Genomic DNA, 17,763 nt, shown 5'->3' on the forward strand with positions numbered 1-17,763 from the left:
TTCTTGTCAAAATCAATTGACCACAAATATATAGGTTCATTTCTGGACTTCCAATTTTATCTGTATGTTTGATCTATATGTTCATCCTTAAGCCAGTATTACACTGCCTGATTACTATAGCTTTGTGAAGCTTTGCAACTAGTTTTGAAATAAGGAATTATGAATCTTTCAATTCTGTTCTTTTAAAGATTGTTTTAACTATTAGTATTTGAATTTATCAGCTCAAGAATAAAGACACACTGAAAGTATGACAATTGAGTGCCTTGAATTTTCATGTGAATTTTTGGATTAGCCTGACAATTTCTGGAAAATCTCTAGCTGGGAAAATCTAATAAGAATTGGATATTCAATGTAGATCAATATGGGGAATATTGACTTCTAATCCATGAACACAAGGTGTCTTTTCATTTACTCAGGACTTTGATTTCTTTCAACAAGTTTTGTAGTTTTCAGTGTAGTAGTCTTACATTGTTTTGTTAAGTGTACTCCTACATATGCTGGGTTTTTGGTACTATTGTAAATGAACTTATTTTCTTAATTTCATCTTGAACTGTTCTTTGCTACTGTGTAGAAATACAATTGGCTCTTACAACAATGATTAATTACCATAAACTAAGCAAAAAGTTCCCCTTATTCCTCTATTTTAAACTAAAAGTTGCATTTGCTTGAATATATATATATATACATATATATATACATATATATGTATATATATATATACATAATCTTTGCTTAATTTCCTTCTAAAATGAAAATTCCTACCTAATATTATTGAATATTTGGCTCAATTGCTCACTAGAAAAGTGTTTATTTTACTTCACCTTCTGATTGATGGCAGAAAGATTAATCTTGTGTTATGGAAGAAATCTTCAATTTCAAATAAAGATTTGCTATTTTCTCTTGGCCACTTGTTTCTCATTTGAGGCCAACTCGTATCCTAATTCCTACAGCTGCTGGAAACATTCACAGAAATGGAGATGAGAGATGGTTTGGACTAGGCTATGTGTGTGTGTGCATAGGCAAATCTATGATGATCTTCTATTTGAATATTAATAACAATTGTCAACCTGAAATCCTAACAGAATTTTTCCAGTAACTACTAGGAATATGGCTGACTTTGAGGAAAGAAAGACATTCCCTGTATCAATTTTTTGTTGAGAAAGTTTATTTAAGTAGTGCCAAGGTGAATAAATAAAGAATGCATCTGTTTTAACTCTAATACACAGCAACTCATTAATTTTTATGGATTACTGAGGGATGTTAAAATAAAATTTGTTTTCCTCTTCTAGGAAGCTACTGGAATTTTTCTTTCTCAGCCTGCTTTTCTTATTCGTGTGTGTAGAGCATGATGGACTATTGAATCCTGACAACCTGTTGGATGAGATCCAACAATAACCAGTCAGATCAATGCAACCCAGACTGCCCTCATGGGACATGACAAGAAATTCGGCTGTTGTTTAGGATGCAATTACCTTGCTGGTTGCTGTAGAGAATGACCTCCTTTACTCTGGTATTTATTGAATCCAGACCTAATGTCTGGTCTCATTTCAAAGTCCCTGTCTGCAATGCCTATCCCAAGGCCAAGTACAGTAGACAGTGAACCACCATAGCTGCCAAGATTCAGTAGTTTGAAAAGTGTCTTTGCCAGGAGATTATCATGCCTGTTCCCGTTAGAATCAACATTGCTTTTTCTGGCTCATTTAATGTAAAATGCAATTCAGCTTCAAAGATAAGTACTTAATTCACAAATGGTTGACAGCAGTAGGATTATAGTGTAGGCTCTGAACTTAAAAATAGTTTGGGTCTGATTACAAGTATTTCTGTCCTACGAAAAATTTAACAGCATAGGAACTGAATAGAGGATATTAGTATTTGACTTTATCAGTTCAAGAATAAAGACACATTGAAAGTATGACAATTGAGTAATGGGATTTGGAACTAAAGCCATGATCTTCTATTTCAGATTAAGAAACATTTTGAAGAAGTAATGTATAGGTTTCATTAAAATTTATGCTATGATTTATTTTATTAACTTCTACAGTGATTTATTAGATGTAATTGCAAAGAAGAGATAGTTCAGTTTTTCCCTATTTGGCTAGAAGTTAAGTACTCTTGAGTCTAAACTTGGGGGACATGTCCTTATTAAAATGGAACTCATAATTAACATTTCTGTGCATTTTCTATAATCCAAACATTCAAGAGGGAACATTTAAATGCCTAGCAATTAAAATGAAAACATTTTACTTTTACTGGCAGCCTTTTAACTTTTCAGTTCATCATATTTATAGTTATCATTATTAGACATCTGGAAAAATATAGTTATGCTTGCTATTTATATTACCAACTAAAGACTTTGAATCACTTTGTAGACATGATCTCATTAACGCTCTCTACATCTCTGTGAGGTAAGTGCAATTATCTTCATTTTATTGAGTTTAAATTACTTTCTAAGGTGTCAAAGAAAATTGTGGCAGGATATGGAGAAAAAAAACAAGGTCTCTTAGTGTCCACTCTAATGGTAAATCCTGTTCAATAAAATCAGAAAGAAATGAATCTAGTTTTAAGTGCATGAGGCTTAATTTTCTACAAATAGTCATTTGATGTAGCTATATGAGACATAACATTTTGTAGTTTTGCCATTTCCAGTATAATTTATCAGCCTGACCCATATTCTAATGCATTTGACAAACCAATATTTTATGCAATGACACTTTCCTAAGTTTTTCAGAAGAAAGTTTTATAAAGTGGAACTGAAACTTTCTCTCTGAATGTTGATTTTACTTATTAAAGAAATTGTCATTTCCTTTCTAATTGTTCCTACTTTTTAAAATATCCACCATCCACAGCCACATTTGTCATCTAGGCTTGGCTTTTAGGTAGTTGTTTAAAATGAATTCTCTTTATATTTTGGGTAAAGAGTAAGAGCTTGCCAGTGTTCATCTTGTTGGTTTACTGAATTATTATGGAATTGTTTTCTCTTACTCTAAATGCTTCCCACTTTTAGACTTTTATCAATGCTAAATATTTAGGTTAGCGTTTTCTGCTCCAATGTTACTTCCAGCAATAACAGACATTGTAGCCAATTATGTGTTGTTTTTTTTACACTATAAACATTAGCCCTCACATATATGGTCAGTTGACTTTCAACAAGGGTACTGAGACCATTTAATGTGACAGAATAGTCCCTTCAACAAATGATATTGGCCAAACTGGGTATTCATATGCAGAAAAATGAATTTGGATCCTTACCTGGTGCAACATGGGAAAAGTAACTTGAAATGAATTGAAGACATTCAAAAAATTATAGAGGAAAATTTCATGATCTTACACTTGGTAGTGGTTTCTTAAATAAGACACCAAAAACTTAGATAACAAAAGAAAAACGATGAATAAATTGATCTTCATCAAAATTAAACATGTTTGTCTATTAAAAAGCATTATCAACATAGTGGAAAGACTACAGAATGGAAGAAAATAAATCATATTTGGTAAAGGTTTAATATCCATATTATATCAAGTACTACTATGACCCCAGAATAAAAAGACAACCCAATTAAAAAGGGAAAAAGACTTAAACTGATATTTCTCCAAAGAAGGTATTCAAGTGGCAAAGTACATAAAAAAGATACTCAACATCATTAGTTATTAGGAAATGCAAATACAAACCATGATGAGGTACCACTTCACATCTACTAGGATGACAATAACAACAACAACAGTGGAAGCTGTGGACAAATTGGAATTCTCCTGGGTGTGTGTGTGTGTGTGTGTGTGTGTGGGAAAGTAAACTGGGATAGCTACTATGGAAAAATCAGTTCCTCAAAAAACTAAACATAGAGTCACCATATGACTCAATAATTCCAGTTCTAGGTTATATTCCTCAAATAATTGGGAAAAGGACTCAAAAGCTTGTACACCAGTGTTCATGGAAACATTATTCACAGTAGCCAAAAAGTGGAAATAATTCAAATGTCCATTAATAGATAAATCAAAGTAAATGGGTTATAACACCACAAATGTGGTATTATATAACAGAATGAAATAGATTAGTCTTCAGTCATAAAAATGACTACTATAACATGGATGCATGCTATAACATGGATGAAGTTAAAAACATGCTAAATGAAATAAGCCAGATAAAAGGACAAATATTTTATGATTCTACTTATATCAAATATGTAAAATTCACAAATTCATGGAGACAGAAAGTGGATTACAGGTTATCAGGGGACAAGGGGAGGGAAGAATGGGGAGTCATTGATTAATGAGTATAGGGTAGTTTTGGAAATGGTGTTTTGACTGATTTTGGAAATAGTCATATGATGGCTGCACAACATTGTGAATGTAATTAATGCCAATGAATTGTACACTTATAAATGGTTAAAAGAGGAAATTTTATGATATATATATATATATATTTTACCCTCCCCCCCCCAAAATAATAAAACTTACCCTTAGCTGTCAACCTAAGCTACACAAGGTCTATTCAAGTGAACAATAAATACTTAGTTGCTCTAAAATGGAAAGCTCTTGACTTGCTTTTATAGTTAAAATAATACAGAAAGGGTTGAAAATTTCTTTCTTATTTCAACCCCCTTTAATAAACATTTAATAGTTTCAGAAAACAATCATTCTGTTAGTGTATTTGGAATCTCTTCAGCCAAATGTGCGTTGTATATCAATAGAAATAGTTACATTTCGTTTTAAATGAGAATCTGAAGTTCTAGGAATAATGTACATAGATTTTAGTATATACATTTGGGGTAACTGTATTGGTTGCCCAGAGAGCCTATTAAATTCTTTGTTGAATCTATTCAGATTAGGTAAAGATGTATTATGGCTATGTTAACAGTATTTATTATATGATATACATCCACAAAAGGCATGCTTTCCAGCTTGCAAGGCAAAAGGCTACTGCACAAATACAAATTTAAGAAAACCTTCTCCTATTAAAACATGATGTTCATAGTAAACCATCTTCACGATGAAAAATAAAACAACTATATAAATTTATATATGATTTGATTATAAAAAAAAGCATTTGGCTATCAGTAGGGGAAGTCCTGCTTTTTTTTTCCCAAATAAATAATTAGCAAATACCTAGCATAGTTTATTTTGAACATTTTTATGGCTAATTGGCATAAAATTAAATATTCCAAAACTCCCATATGTGTGTGTCTATATAGATAGATAGATGATAGAGGATAGATGATGATAGATAGATAGATGATAGATAGATAGATGATAGATGATAGATAGATAGATAGATAGATAGATGATACACACCAAGGGACAGTTTTCAGAAAACAATTATTAATACTTCTTTATGTGAAGTACTCACATGGATATATCTTTCATGATCTATTTCTCTCTGCTTTATTTTAAAAAATGATGTCACAGCCTTGAGCCATTAATGGGTCATGACTAACAGCTAGAAAACACTGAAAAAGTGAATTTCTGAAAAGAATTCATGGCATGAAGGTCAATAGGAGGTGTATTTAATGGGTAGCTGTACTTTTTCATTCCTGTTGTTAGATGACAACCCGAACTATAATGATCAACTGAGCTGTTCTTTGTATCTATATGATTTTTTGCCAAGGAAAGATGAGCTTAGATTCCTAGAAACATTTCCATTATTGTGGAAAGTAAAAGTATTGTTCTAACTGGCATTTTAATTAAATAAAGGAAAATGTTTTTTAAAAAAATACCTTGAAAAGTACTATGGTGAGGCCTGGATATTGTTAGCTGGCACTGAAAGCTTCAAAGAAAGAATAAAACTCCTCCCTCTCTCTGTCCTTTCCCTTTGCCTGTCTCTCCTTTACTTCTTCCACAGAGATAAACTATTAAAGCAGTTGCTCTTTCTCTTGCCTTGCCACGATGTCTAGGACTTCCAGTCAGTATTAGACAAAAGATGATGGGAGCTGACATTTTTGCCTACTTACCAATCTTGCCAAGTATCCTCAAGTAGTGTTCTTTAGCAGATTGAGAAGTTTTCTTCTACTCCTAGTTACTGAGAGCTCTTATTTGAATGGACATTAGGATCCAGTAAGAGCTTTCTCACTAGGGATCCCTGGGTGACTCAGCAGTTTAGTGCCTGCTTTCGTGCCCAGGGCGTGATCCTGGAGACCAGGGATCCAGTCCTGCATCCGGCTCCCTGCATGGAGTCTGCTTCGCCCTCTGCCTGTGTCTCTTCCTCTCTCTCTCTGTCTCTCATGTATAAATAAATAAAATATTAAAAAAAGAGCTTTCTCACTATATTCATATCATTATGTGATTGTTTTTGTTTCTGTGTGTATGATAGATTAGGTATACTGATCAGTCAAACCAATCTTGTTTGCATGATATGAATCTATCTTGTTTGTAATATCTACCTACCTACCTACCTATCAATCTATATTTTGCTGTATTGTTTACTAAAATCCATTAAGAGTTTCTACATCTATGTTCATGAGAGATACTGTTCTGTAGTTTTCTGTTCTTTTAGTGCCTTGTCTGATTTTGATTATCACAGTAATACTGGCCTCATAAAATGAATTGAGATGTGTTTCCTCCTTTTCTATTTGCTGGAAGATTTCTTTCTTTCTTTTTTTTAGAATAGGTTTTATTTTTCTTTATATCTTTAGTAGGATTCACCAGTGAAGCCTATTGTACCTAAAATATTTTTCATTTAAAAGGTTTAAATTGTGAATTCAATTTATTTAACAGATGTCATTCTATTTAGTTTATATTGAGTGGGCTTTGGTAGTTGTTTTTTTTTTTTAAAGAATTTTTTATTTATTCATTTAAGAGAGAGAGCAAGGGATCCCTGGGTAGCTCAGCAGTTTAGTGCCTGCTTTCCGCCCACGGCCTGATCCTGGAGTCCCGGGATTGAGTCCCATGTTGGGCTCCCTGCACGGAGCCTGATTCTCCCTCTGCCTGTGTCTCTGCCTCTCTCTCTCTCTCTGTCTCTCATGAATAAATAAATAAAATATCTAAAAAAGAAAAAGAAAAAAGAAAAAAAAAAGAGAGAGAGAGCAAGAGGATTAACAGGGGTAAGGGGCAGAAGAAGAAGCAGACTCCATGCTGAGCAGGGATCCCGGTGTGGGGCTCCATCCCAGGATCCTGATCATGACCTAAGCCAAAGGCAGATGCTTAACCCACCTAGGCACCCCCGGTAGTTTGTCTTTTGAGGAATTAGTTCATTTTAACTAAATTGAAAACATTTATTCAAAAATTGTTTATAATATTCTCTTATTCTTTTAAAACTTAAATAAACTTTCCAATGGCTTTATTTTTTTAAACCAATGGCTTTATATTTAGAGAAAAGTTGCAAAGACAGAACAGGTAGTTCCTTTACATCACATACCATTTCTCCTATTAATATCTTACATTATTATTGTATATTTGTCACAACTAATGAACCAATTGTGATACATTATTATTAACTAAAATCCATACTTTGAGTTCCACTAGTTTTGATGCCAGCAGGCTGGCCTGAAGACCCAGAAGGGGTCCCACAACATCAGACAAAAGAGTCTCTGGCTGTGTACAGGATAGAAATCAAACATGAATCCGTAGGAGGTGAAAGCAGAGTTTATTGAAGGTATAAAAAGAGTGCAGGTACAGACAGCATGTCTGGGAGACTCAGAAAGGAAAGGATACAGCCTCTTCTTTGCTTGGGGTCTGGAAGTTTTTATTAAGGATTGTGGTCTGGTATATGTGTTGTCCTCTTAAGCATCCAGGAACAGGTTAGAACAAAGATAAGGGCCCAAGTGTTATTCTTTGGAGCTAGGGGTCTTGGTGTTGAGAGGTCTAGTTCCTGTGGTCTCAAATACACAAGTGATGGCTTTGTTTGGTCATTTTCACCTCATCCTTCCTTAGATGTTATCTATCCTAAATAAATCATCCAGACACCTGGGTGGCTCAGTGGTTGAGCATCTGCCTTTGTCTCAGGTCATGATCCCAGGGTCCCGGGATCCAGCCCCTTACCTGTGGAGGCGGAGAAAAATTAAGGCCATTCCACCTCAAGTTTAGCATTAACACAAGTACAGCCATCTTAGGCCCTTGTGAATAACAGCTGAACTTTACAGGAAAAACTGCAGAATGTCCTCCGCAGGGAATCCCATATCAGAAAGACAACAGAGCTCAGAATTGCCCTCGGCAGAGAATCCCACATCAGAAAGACAACAACCCAAGCCAGTGGCAGAAAGTCCCATATTAGAACGAGAACAGAGCTCAATGCCCTTGAAAGCCCCATATCAGAATGTAAACAGAACTTGAGAAATTCCTCCACCCCTTCTGAAAATCCCCTAGACCAGCCCATAAAAAAACCCAGCTGTAACCCACTTCAGGGTCCAAGTCCCTGCTCTGCTGTGTCCGGTATACTTGGACCCAAGCTCGAGCTTGCAAATAAACCCTCATGCGCTTGCATTGGTGTTGGCTCCTTGGTGGTTTCTCAGATTCGCAATCTTGGGCACAACATTATCAAGCTCCCTGCAGAGAGCCTGCTTCTTTCTCTGATATGTCTCTGCCTCTCTCTGCATCTCTCATGAATAAATAAAATCTTTAAAAAAAAAAGAAAGAAATCATTAACTTCTTGTCCTTTAGAAGTAGGAACATATGCTGTTTACATTATGAGGCATGTGTAAAGTGGGGGTGCAGGTCCTAGCAAGAATAGAAACAGGAAAAGGAGCAAAAAGCAGGTTTTAATGGAATCCTTTGGGTTCTCTGTGTCAGCTTTACCCTAATATTTTCTTTCTATTCCAGGATCTCATCTAGGATACCACATTACTTTTAGTTATCAGGCATCTTTAGGTTTCTCTAGGCTGAGATAGTTATCAGTCTTTGGTTTTGGTGACCTTGACATTTTTGAGGAGTACTGTTCAGGTGTTTTATAAAATATTCCTCGATTTGGGTTTGTCTAGTGTTTTTCTCATGGTAAAATTGTGGTTATTAAATTTTGGGAGGACAATGGAGATTAATAATCATTCGCATCATATTTTATCAAAGGTACATGCTATCATCAGAATTTGTCAGAGGAAATATAAAGCATGTTTACATTTATTTATGTATCTGATATATTTAGCTCAATTACATCATATTGTTCTGTGTAATTTTCCCTTTGCATGTTATATTTATTGTGGTTCTTTTTGCAGTCTTTCTGTCTCCCTGTCTTTTTCTCTTGATTTTCTCCCTCTCAGTCTTGTGGGCTTATTCTCTTGCTTTCTTGCATTCTCTTTAAAACAAAACAAAACACAAAAAATCCCCCCCACAAAAACCAAAATTTCATATTTAGGACATTTTGTATATATGAATAGTTACCTTTCCTTAGAATACTATTTGAAATGGCCTTAGCCCCCTCTTTCCTTGTGTATGCTTTTCCTATTTTATTTGCCTGCTTCAATTTTAACCATTTCATTTTTACCTGTGTGCAATCATGAGTTTATTTTAGTTTCTCCTATCTTGCTGGAGTCCCTTCCTGCTTAAAACAAACAAACAAAAAAAACCTATATTTCTGTAACTGAACTAATGCGAGTTGGCTTCTGGGTGAGTTACAGATAGAGACTACACCAGGTGGAGTTGTCACATAAAGGAAACTTTATTTACAGCAAATAAGGAGATCCTGAGGGATAATTTCCAAATCTGTGACTCTCCAAGTGGAGGTGAATGGGTTCTCTTTATTTAAGGTTAGGATGAATATTCAGAAAGGGGAGCTTTGTCTTTGCAAGTAAAGGTGAGCATAAGGTCCCTTAGGAAACATACCTATACCTGCATAACACAATGTGTTATGTTAATGAAACTTGTGCTCCCCCCCAGGGTGGAGACTTTAACATTATAATGAAGAGAGAGAACTGTGGAACAAAAGTAAAAGGTTTTGGACAAATTCCCAGGACAGGTATAAACTGGATGGAGTCTTGGACCCTTCATCGCAGCCAAGGAATGAAAGGCCTTGCTACTTTTAAAATAGCACTGAGAGTCTTACCACTGATTTATGGTGTGTGATTTGGGTAGGCTATTTCCAGGCCTGATAGAGAGGATTAATTTTTGCACTCCCATTGCTCCCTTGGAATCCTTAACACTGAGGTTTTTGCATTTCTTTGTAATTCTCACACCTCTGGGGAAGTTGTACCGGAAGGGCAAGTAGAGATCCTAAGGCCTATATAGATCAGAGAAAATGGCTGGTGGCCTAAGGACCTCATTTTCTTGTTCTGGGGATCCCTGATTCTGCTTATATTTCTAACTGTATGGGTATGTAGAATATCCTTTACTCTTCATCCCCATTTTTGTTTTTAATCCTTTATCCACAATTAAAGACGTTTCGTCGCTGAACATTAGATCCTCTGCGGGGTCCAAAGTCATCTCAGTTGAATGAAGTTTATTCTCCAGTGGATTCCTGGGAAAATCTCCTGAGTCCAGTCATCTGAGTTCTTCATTTCTGCTGCGTGGATATCTTGTTGACAGCTTTGACTGGTTTGAAAATCTTAGGTTAGCACTTAGTGTTCTTAAAGTTTTGTTTTTGTTCTGTTTTTAATTTTGCTCCATTCGTTTCTTTATGTGCTGTTGTCTAGAAGTTTGATGTCAACTTGATTGTCTTTTCTTTGTAAGTGATTTATTGTTTTTTTTTTTTTTTTTTTTGCCTGGTGGTTCAAATGACTTGTTTTTGTTTTGTTTTGTTTTTTCTCCTATCTTTACAGTCCAGTAATTTTACTGGGATGTATTTTGGGGCTGAATGTTCTGTCAATTTATTTTCTTCACTAATGGGCCCTTAAAGTGTATAGATTCAGACCTTTAATTTTTACAGAGTTTTCTTGGATTATAACTTTTTAAACATCAAGTTTCAGTGTTTTATTTTTCTGCTATAACAAATCTAGTTACACATATGTAACCTTTCTTTGCCTGTTTTCTATATATATAACTTTCTATCTGATGCATTTTACCTCTTTTATGATTTTATTTTTATTCTCTGGGTTCTTTTCATGCCATTTCTCAATGCCTCAGTGTATTTTCCACTAAATCTACTTTTCCTTAGAAGTTACATTGCAATTTATGTTTTCTACTCAGTTAATTTTTTTTTCCTTTTCTCCTTTTCTTTTGAGTGTGCAAAGATTTCATTTCACATCTTCTTGGCTTTTTTCCCCCATTTTCCTTCCCATTTATTAATTGGTTTATTATTTATTTTTTAAATCTCTGATTTAGAACTCTCATATCTCAAATGTTTGTTTTAAGTTATTTTCCTTGGGTATTGCTTTAAGTTTTTGCTGATGTATTTTTTGTGTATTTGCGTTTTGTTTTGTTTTGTTTTTGTTTTCTCCTGTTTCATTGTTGCTTAGGAGTATATTTTCTCCAGCTGAACTGTTTTCTCATTTTCTGTTTTCTTCTTGAAGTAGCTGTGTAGGGGTGTCACTTTCCAGTTTTGTTCATTTTTAAACGTCTTCTATTTTTTGAAAATATCAATAGAGAATGTCTCTGACAGCTGGGTAAGGGACCTGGTACTATTAAGTGTCTGTTACCTTGAGAATATCCTTGTCTGCTGGTAAAGTGAAGGAGTTTCTTCATTGCTTGGCACATTTCATTGGAATGATTAATACTGATGTGCATTCTGATTTTTTTTTTTCTTACTTTTTCCTTAATTTCCACTATTTCCTTCCTTTTTTTTTTTTTTTACTACCATACTCTGCCTCTAACTGGTATCTTCTGTTTGCAAGTTCCTTTACTTTTTCACTGGCAGCAATACTTCTCAAGACTGACAACTTTTGATTCTTCAGCAGCTAACATTCCGATCAATGCAGTAGTAATCATCAGCATTATAGTAGTTAACCAATTTCTATAAACTGTATAGTTCATCCAAATAAGTGCATACTCTATACATATATCAAAAATAATGTATTCTATTACAAAGATCCAATTTCAAGAAGATTGATATATTTATTCAAGCAATATACAGTGGCAACCAACCAGCACTAATAAGAGATAACAAGTAAAACGAATCCCCAGACTTACATTCTAAAAGATCCAAATATTAACCCAATGGCTGTAGTGTCATAATATTTGTTTTGGAGGCCAGATTTATAGTTATTTGCCTTAGTTCACACATCAGTTGTGGAGAAACAAAGAATTATTTTGCTGTTAAGCTGAGAACTAAGAGCTAGTTAGAATGCCATAGCCAAGAAAAAACAATTGGTTCTTGCACTCAACAATATTCAGAATGAATGTTAGTTTTCTATTATTTGTATTTGATTCTGTAATTGCAGCACAATTGAAATAGTTGAAGAACAAATTATTTTTCCCTAGTTGGTGTCACAGCTAGAGAAAATGGATCTAGATAATAGTTTGAAGAAAGTGTTCTCCATAAAACCCAAGTGATGAATCAATTGCTCCATGTGTTGTTCACTAATATTTTCAAATGCCTATGCTTCTAACATTCTTGACTTCCTTTACTAAATTTTTTTGGCACCTTCTCACAGTGCCCTACAGATAGAGATGTGCTGGGTATATTTACCTTCATATTTTGTTTCTGTTTTCGTAAAAAACATTAGTCAATTTGACTCAGTCCTAACCTTAGAAATTTAGTTCTATATAAACAGAGCAATCATAAAAATATCAAGTCAATAGTATCCATAGTCTCCTAAGTTCCAATGCATCCAGAAATATACCTTAATATTTTGAGTCTGGGTGAGTCACTTATCATATATTATAATATTTCAGAGGTGTATTAAAAATAATGGTGAACCAAGCAAAGATTGTGAGAATTCCCCATTTCTAGCCATCTGTGAATTCTTCAAAACTCTTTGAAGAAATTTTAGTATGACATTATTGTTTTGTCTATACTAAGACAGTATTAATCTCAAGGTACCTCAAAAAGTATGGACTTACTCATGCTCTTTCCACTGTTAGTAATGGTGTTTCTTTTTCTTTATCTCATCATTTTTTCACGGTAAACTCTTAGATTCAGCTTCAACTTCTTCTGTATGCAAAAAAATGGTCCCAGTCTCTGTGATTTAACACTTAATATTGTTGTTTAGCAAATAATAGTCATTTAATAAATATGGTCCTAAACTTGTAACACTTTTATTCTCCTGCAAAACACAACTACAAAGAGATAAAAATTACAGCTTGGGAAATATAGTCAATGATATTGTACTAATGTTGTATGATGACAAGTGGTAGCTAACTTATGATAGTGAGCAATGAGTAATGTGCAGAACTGTCAAGTCACTGTGCTGTGTACCTGAAACCAGTGTATCATTGTAAGACAACTGTACTTCAAATTTTTATTTTGAAAATACAAACAAAAAATAAGTTTATAAAACGGCATATTACTCATGTATCCTCATTCAGAACAAATATTAATACTTTATATTTACTTCAGAGTTTTGTTTCCTAAAAAGAGAATGAACAGAGCACAGTTAGAATTAAAACCTCCTGAGTTCTCACCCATGGCAATAGCCATTATCTTTCTCAGATGTGACAATTATTGTGAATTTGGTGAGTATTCTCCCTTCCATATTCTTATGTTCTGCATATTTTTAAATAAACACTATATAGCATACTTTACTATTTTTTTTAGCTTAGCAAAATACTAAAGGCACATATAATGATAAATTATTTGTTCTATGACATCTTCATAACTTTATATTATTTTGAGATTATGTTAAGATTGATTAATCTAGCTAACTATATAAAATGTACCTATTTTGGAGCAGCTTGGGTGGCTCAGCAGTTTAGTGCCTCCTTCAGCCCAAGGCCTGATCCTGGAGACCTGGGATTGAGTCCCACATCGGGCTCCCTGCATGGAGCCTGCTTCTCCCTCTGCCTGTGTCTCTGCCTCTCTCTCTCTCTCTCTCTGTGTGTGTCTGATGAATAAATAAATAAAATCTTAAGAAAAAATCTGCCTATTTTGTTGCTATAATCATCTAGCATAATTTTTATGTTCTTGTATCTTGACTGAATTTTGGTAGACTTAATAAATTTTTCTTATTACTAAAAATTGAACTATGGTTCTCATTAAACACATCTCCATATACAAATGTACAACATTTTTATAAGGAACTTACTTATAACTTAGTTAAATCTCTTTTAAATAGATGACATAACAGAGTATGTGCATTTTCAATTATGATATTTTTCCAACTACAATAGTTTTTTCCCGTTTTGCATTCCAAACATTTTAGAACCTTGAACAGCACTAGTACCTGTGTATAAGAGTTTTTCTTTACCTTCATCACTGCCTATAAAAATTAATTTGGATTACTCTTTTTTTTTTCTTTTGTCAAACATATGCATTTGATATAGAATCTACTTCCTTAAAATTTGATTTCTCTGGCTATTTTATATATACTTTATTAATTGTCTCTTTTTTAAAAATCACCTTTTTCATTATTGATTTATAGAAATTTATTTATTCTTTCAAAAAAATTTATTCAAGTAAAGCATTGAGTGCCTTCTACATTCAAGGCACCCTTCTAGGTTATAAGATTATAGCAGCAAACAAGATGAAGCCCTTGTCCTCTCAGGGTTCATATTCTAGTGGAGAAGCAGAGAAAAATAGTATGAAGAGGTGAAACTTGGAGTGAAGTTCTAGAAATGTTTTTAGAAAGAATATTCCAGAGAAAAGAAGCATTGAGTGTAAAGGATTTTAAGTGGGGGCATGTGTGGCTCTCCAGGAACAGCACAGGCTAAGCCAACTGCAGAGCAGTGATAATGGATCAGTCACTGAAGGTGAAGTTGGAAAGGGAGCTGGAATTGGATCGTGTAAAGTTAAGTTGGACATGGTAATGACATTGAACTTTACATGTGTTGACAAATTATTAATGATTCTCAAGGAGTAAGATATGATCTATTCACATTTTAACAAATGATCTAGATCAGTGATTTTAAAGGAAGATGTTTAGAGACATTTGGCATTTAAATGAGACATTTGGCAATGTCTGGATACATTTTTTTTTTTTTCGTAAACAATTCGATAGCTGCTAGTGTCCTCTAGTTGGTAGAGTTAAAGGATGCTACCAAATATCCTAAAGCTCATAGAAAAGCCAGTCCCCTAAAATAATAAATAAATAAATAAATAAATAAATAAATAAATGCCAGTCCCTTCCCAACAAATGATAATCAGACCCAAAATGTTAATAATGTCAGAATTGAGTACTCTGGTCTAATCATCTATCAATACAAAATCAGTGTATTTAGAGTATTGTCTATTAGGGTAAGCAGTTACTCATTTGCTGGTATTTTTAATTTTTCACTAGCTGATCTCTAGGATTTTTTTTCATATAAAGTTAAAATACAACTTACTTGAGGAAAAAGTTACATGGCAATTTTAGAGTAATTGACAATTTTGTGACATTATGTTTTTTCCATACAAAATATGGAGTACAAGTACCATTTATTTCATTTTATTTTTTCTCATACATATGTGTGTATGTATAATATATATGTATATATACTTGTGTATGTGTAATTTTTATACAAATTCGTTAGAATAATATTTTTTATATACCTCTATTATAGAACTTGACATATTTTATGATACTTCTTTAGTTATACATTCATTTCCCCTGCCAGACTGTAAATATAATAAACTCAGGTGTTATATTATATTAATCTCAGTGATAGGGATTCAAGATATGTTTATTAGATATTTGTTAAGAATTTTGATATATTCAAATAACAATAGATGAGGTGTTTTCCAATTAATCTTTTTCCGTAGCAATTATGATTGTGTTTCAGAGAATAATATCAAATAGGTGTAAGAACTGGAATAACTAGGTAGGATGTCTGAAGGGTGATTTGATTAAGACAAAGGGTATTGATGATTAAGTATAAGAAGTAGATGAGAAGACCCATTGCCATATTCCTGATTCAAGGCATCTAGAATTTACACCCTGCCTTGACAGACAGTATTTTAATTTCAGTTTGTAGTATTAACTTTGGCATCTAGCTAGCCTTAATGTCTATTTTAAGGTAGAGCTCACATTATCTAAAATGTGCAGTCGTACCCATTGCTGCATGGCCTCTTGGCTTCCTGAATAAGCAGTGTTTGGAGTAGCCAGTGACACTGCTCTTTTGTAATTACAGCATTAGTGATTCATGATTCACCTTGTCAGGTTCTTTTTGGTTATCTGTGTAAAAAACAAAAGTGTGGTTTTATTAGTCCTTCTAGAGTATTTTCCTCTTTTCTTCTATCTACTTTTCTTTTCACTTTCCATTTTATTTTTCTCATTCATACTTTTTTTTTTTTTTTTTAGTATAATTGGTACACAATGTTACATTAATTTCAGATGTACCACCACTCAGTTTCCTGTAGAGGAAGGACCAGGATGCACTGAAAACCACAAGAACTCCTAGAAATGGAGAGGTATCACCCAGTCCACAGCTGTGAAGATTCATTCACGAAAGTCACATCAAGGGGGATCCCTGGGTGGCTCAGTGGTTTAGCACCTGCCTTCGGCGTGATCCAGGAGTCCCAGGATCAAGTCCCACCTCAGGCTCCCTACATGGAGCCTGCTTCTCCCTCTGCCTGTGTCTCTGTCTCTCTGTCCCTCTGTCTCTTTCTGTCTCTCGCTCTCTCTGTGTCTCTCATGAATAAATAATTTAAATCTTAAAAAAAAGAAAGTCACATCAAGTGACTCTTTGAACCTTTGGCTATGCCTTTATTTCCTTTAAAAAAAGGTGGGGGAGACTACAAGTTTATAAACTATAAAAACAAATATATTTTGACAATAAATATACAACAAAGAATGGAGGAATATAAAAGTTATTATCTCAATAAAATCTGTGAGAATGGGGATTGATGGGATGCTTCTAGTACTCAGTAGTCCATAGAAATCCCAAAATCTCAGTGGGCAGATTTCCCAGGTACTATTACCTTCAAGTTAGGAAAGTTTCTTTGATTAAGCTCTGATTCTGTTTCTTCAGAGAGACGTCCCAGTGTATTTTTTTCTATACCTCTTGACTCTGCTCTTCTGTTCTGCAACATTCTTACTTTGTCTTCATCCTACTGGACACTGCTGAAAAGTCAGTGGAGAAAATTTTCTTACTGATGGCTGAGCAATTTTCTTAGCCTGCTTCTTGTCTGTCAGAAGTTGAACAATCAGAGATATTTAATGACTTGAATGGTCTAGAACATTTTAGATCAGATTGGCAGTACATTTGCAAATACACTTTTTAAAAAAAACTTTCTAAGTTTTCTATGATTTGATACTAATTAACACTATATACTAAAGCTACACCAATAGTTCTTTTTGAGATATTTTTCTCTTTTTAGTTTAATTATGACCTATTTGAGTTAATTAAATGGGCTACCCATGTCATATTCTTGTCTTGGCAATAGCAAAGCCCCATGAAAGAAGCACATTTATGCAAGATTATTTAAAACCTATGTTTAGATCATGCCCACTAACATCATAGTCACCAAAGCAAGTTACATGTCTATGCATAATATCAGACAAGCACAGAAATATATTCTTCCCATATGGGTCCAAGGGAGGTCGTGAATATTTGCTGAACACTAATTTAATATACTATACCTACCATAAGAGTGGTAAGCAGGGTATTTTCAGGGTTCCAGAGCCAAAAAGTAGAGCAAATATCTAGTCACTACAGTGATTAATTGAATTAAGGCTGAACAAATCCTACATTCAATGATGTCACAGTTAGAGACAGAGACTAATTGCACTATGAAGTTCAAGAATTAGTAATTCTTATTGGCAGTGCAGTAGATACAATGGAAAGAATGGAGTAAAACCAGATTTGGATCAAATAGACTATGTGGCTTTTTACAAGTTA

The 17,763-nt window shown here is 34.0% G+C and overlaps 1 long non-coding RNA gene across 27 annotated transcripts in view; it reads right to left on the reverse strand.

The window, feature by feature from the left end:
- LOC144281157 (uncharacterized) overlaps positions 1–17,763 on the reverse strand; it is a 70,569-nt gene that overhangs the window by 44,033 nt on the left and 8,773 nt on the right. For 6 of the 27 annotated variants that reach the window (XR_013349630.1, XR_013349632.1, XR_013349626.1 and 3 more), the window contains 3 exons: positions 16,844–16,985; positions 15,975–16,097; positions 12,853–12,943 (listed from right to left, as the gene is read on the reverse strand). This is a non-coding gene — a long non-coding RNA (uncharacterized LOC144281157). Of the gene's footprint in view, positions 1–12,852; positions 13,069–13,142; positions 13,360–13,668; positions 16,098–16,843; positions 17,051–17,763 lie in introns of those variants that run through there. The other 21 variants (XR_013349616.1, XR_013349615.1, XR_013349619.1 and 18 more) reach the window with 12 other exon arrangements.

This window comes from Canis aureus, chromosome 12 (assembly GCF_053574225.1).
Source record: "Canis aureus isolate CA01 chromosome 12, VMU_Caureus_v.1.0, whole genome shotgun sequence".
In the NCBI taxonomy this organism is placed as follows: Eukaryota; Metazoa; Chordata; class Mammalia; order Carnivora; family Canidae; genus Canis; species Canis aureus.